Here is a 4,092-nt window from a genome sequence, read left to right as displayed (position 1 = left end):
GAAAATGCATGTTTTTATCCCCCTACATCTCCATGGCCATTTACCGGTCGGTAACGGCCGAATTCGGCCGTTACCGGCCGGTAAATGGCCAAAATCTCCCACTTACACCTGGCCCATAGACTTAAAATGATGGCTTAAAGTACTCAACTGGTGCTTCTAAAATACGCCTACCCCGGAGTACCTAACCTAAGTCTAGTATAAGGGAAGAAGTGAGTGAGGAGTAGCTTAAGTTTAGTAATTCTCTGCCAAGGATCTAATCAAGAATTCTCTAAGGGTCTAATCAGCTCCGTACCTTGATTTTAGAATGAAGGAGGTCTTGTATCTCTCTCTCAGGACTCGATTTCCCAGATACCCGCATGGGTAAGCCAGAAACACTGGAGCTGGGTTTCTCGGCACGAGAAAAGACAGCGTCTCTCAGTGCGTCAGTTGGAGGGTCGGTTTCCTTCAGCACTTGCTGCTGCAGGGCGTCGGGCAAGTAATTAGTCGATCTTCTCCAAATCACTGTGTGTTTGTCTGGGCAAATGTAGGCATATTTATACCTTGAAGGTGCTGAGTTTGACGTATGCTTGGACCTAATAATGTCACTCAATGACTCAATTCTTTGAAAACTCCAGGATTTCTTGGATAAATCAATATTCAAGCAGGGAGAAGTCCCTAGCTGCTGAAGGCGGGTTTTTCCAAGAAATCGTTGTTGATTCTTGGAATTTAGTGGAAGCAGCCATGCCGTATTTGGGCTGCAAGGCTCAGGCCAAATATGGTACTGAGTTCTATGCCTATATATGGATTGGATAATGTATACCTATATAAGGGCATGAATCGGGAACATTTACACTAGTTTTAGATTTATTTACAACACCCACTCCACGATCTTAAGTTCAATAAGGCTAAACGTATAAGCACTGAACATATCTAAAGCTAGTGTTTACAATCCCACCCCAAAATACATGAAAATGCACTTGAACTGATTGTACACGAGAAAATGAGCATTTCTACAGTATGCATTTAAAGAAGTGATGTTGTTCTAAGCATAAAGCATTGTACAAAAAATGCAAACTGAATGAATCATATAATTACATTCATGAAAGATGGCTCTTAAATACAGAAAAAAAGTCGAGACCATTTCATAGCATGACATAGCCTATCAATAGTTGTAGTATTGAGGACAAGGCCAAATATTTTCTCTAGGAAGTGTTCAAAAAGAATTTCTTGTTCTTTAAGAATAGTTCTATTTTAAGCAGATTAGCTGTGCCAAAAGTTCAATGTTTTGGAGAAAAAAATTCAATTGGTTGTGAAAAAATAGTTAGAAGTCTTTGTTTTTTAAAAAGTGAAGGCCGAATTTCAGAGTTCAGGGAACGCTGTGTGCATGAATCAAAAGTTATTCTCGGTGTCAGGAGAAAACATCAGATCATCTAGGCTGGCAAAGAAATCGTCTACCACAGTAGATGAAAGTGGAACTACTTGATCAAGCAGATCAAATGGGCACAGATGAGAAGCATTGCCATCAGCGCCAGGTGCCGCATTAGCAGTGTTCATATCAGATGGTACCTGTGTGCCTGTTGATCCTCGTATCTCACCCTCAGTTAGACTTACTGGTGAGACCTCAATGAATGCCGTCATCAGGATTGGTAGCCGTTGGGGACAACACAATGCATGAGTCGTTACCGGACCCAGCAAGGCGTCAACATCCGATGGAAGGACTGATGAAAGTGTAAGACAAATGTCCAACACGCATTCTTCTCCGCAAAGCAGGCATCGTAGAACAGGTAAGATGTAATCTTGCCAGATTGGTCTGAACGAAAAAAAACAGGTTGTGTTCAGATCTCTTAAACAAGCCAAACCAAGAATCTGTGTAATTCTCTCATGATACCTCATGGCAAGGAGAGTCCCTTCCATGGTAGACTGGATATCGTCGGTTACCGGACTTGCCATATCGGAGCAGAAGGAATAAAAATAGAATTCCTGCTACGAGTCCCAAGATGAGAGGCAAATCGCCGAACACAGAGTGCGCGAAATTTGGAAAAATACTGAGGACTGCTTCAAATGGTGTTAACAGTCCCGAAACAAATCGTCTTAAATACTTGTGCAATGCCACTGGTATCAGACATGTTTAAGATTTAACTTAACGTTTCTGCAAAATGTACTGGGCAGTTTGTTGATAATAATGCATGTATCTCTGCAGATGTCCTCGCAACTTGCAGATCATACGTTTCTTTAGACAAGGTCATTGGCACAGATTTTTGCAAAAGAATGGCTTTTATTCTGCTTAAAGTATCAATTCGTATAGAAGAGATATTCATTGGAGGCCATAATGCCGTCCCACTGTCTGTCTTGTGCGTTGGATACAATGCTTGCATAAAACAAGTGACCATGGACAACACACTAACTAGATAAGCTTTTCCTGGCAACATGCCACATCAGCTGTGATCATTCAACATAAAGTAACTGCCATTGGATAGTTGCCTGAAAATTGGTTCTATCACTGTGGAGGGTGTACCGTGCAGGTGGCAAGAGAGGTTGTTTGCAGAACCGCTGCAGGCGCCCTGTAAATTAATAGCTTTGCACAAAAGTGTACCACTTAGTGATTTCTTACAATTGATACCACTAAGGAATACCTATTTTCCCTTGTTCCAACATTTGTGTGTGTAAGGTAAAGTCCAGGTTGACTTAATGTATTCTTTACCCAAACTTTCGTAAAGGCCTGATGGTATATGCTGTAGACAATACTGAAATTGGAAAATCGTCACTGGTATCATGATGGATGCATGAATTATCCATTCAATGACAGGCTTCTCAGAAACTGTCAATGGTAATCTTTCCAGTTTTTCAATGCTCAGCACCGTATAGTCTGCTCCTCTTTGTGCCAAAGAGATTTGTTTAGCTGTAAGGTTAAATACAGCAAACAATGACGTTGTGTTGATTAGACCTCATGGCACGTAGCCTGAACGAAGATTTTGCAACTTCCAGCCTAACTGCATTATAGAATGTAATTGAGACTGGCCATGTTGTAACATTAGCAAGTCCTGTTTTATTATGTCAATTGCAGAGGATACAATGCTGTCCAATGAATACATCCTGGAGGGCAGAGTCGTAAACCCTTTGTCCACTACAGAGAGAGTTTTCTCTAAATTAATACAATCAATTTCTCGTATTGTTTCTGCAGTTTCCATTTGCGTTATTTTCCAAACTTCATTGTATGCAACGTATATACCGCGTATATAAAACGTTTTTGCCGTGGTTTTAGAGGCCCCATTAAGAAATCTCGCGAATCATTGCTTTCTTTAAGTAAAGAGAAGTGTTGTTTGATTTCCGGAAGTGTGGATGTCTTAAACCACTCAAGGCATAGTTTTCCTACACTGTATGTTGTTATTATCCCAAGATGTTGTCTCTGGGAGTATCTTGGATCTGGCCTGTTCAGTTTTAACCCCTGTGTTTTGTTCAGGAATCTATCATGACAGTTATTAGTGTCTGTGGGCCAGATTAACCATTTTTTCCAATCAGGATTACTTCTGTTTTGTGTTTAAATATATGGTACGTCTACCTTCTTTTCTGTAGTATCATTACTCTCAGAAGTGGGTTTAGGCGTAGACGGTTTATTGAAATCTTTTATCTTAGCCAGGCCAAGACAAGAAGTCTGTTGAGCAGTGTCATTTAAAAACATTATTTGTTCTGGTATAATGCAGGCTCTGAACAAGGCTTCTATAACTTGTACCTGCCAGTCTTCCGTGCCCCAGACAGTTTTTGTCTCAATGTTGTCTTTCCAAAAGTAGAAACCTAATGTAGACAGCTGAGCATAAAAGTTTGCAGAATAAATTTGCATAGTATTGGTCAACATTTTTTTCATTCCTGTCTTATTTACATTTTTGAAATAAAACGTTTGAAACATTAAAAACTCTGAGAAGTAGGGAAACTTTTCAAAAAATGTTTTTGAGCTGCCTTTTGGTGGCCTTAAACAATGTTCCCATTGATTATATGTAAAAATATTCCTAGGGCTTGCAGATTTATGCAAATAATGGTGACCAAAATGATTAAAACAATACATTTGTTCATAATCTGATGAACCTTGTAAGTATTCATGTTCTGTAAATTTAGCTG

This window comes from Lissotriton vulgaris, chromosome 6 (assembly GCF_964263255.1).
Source record: "Lissotriton vulgaris chromosome 6, aLisVul1.2, whole genome shotgun sequence".
NCBI classification, from domain to species: Eukaryota; Metazoa; Chordata; class Amphibia; order Caudata; family Salamandridae; genus Lissotriton; species Lissotriton vulgaris.
The sequence above is the reverse complement of the archived record's forward strand: the minus strand, read 5'-3'. Positions refer to the sequence as shown.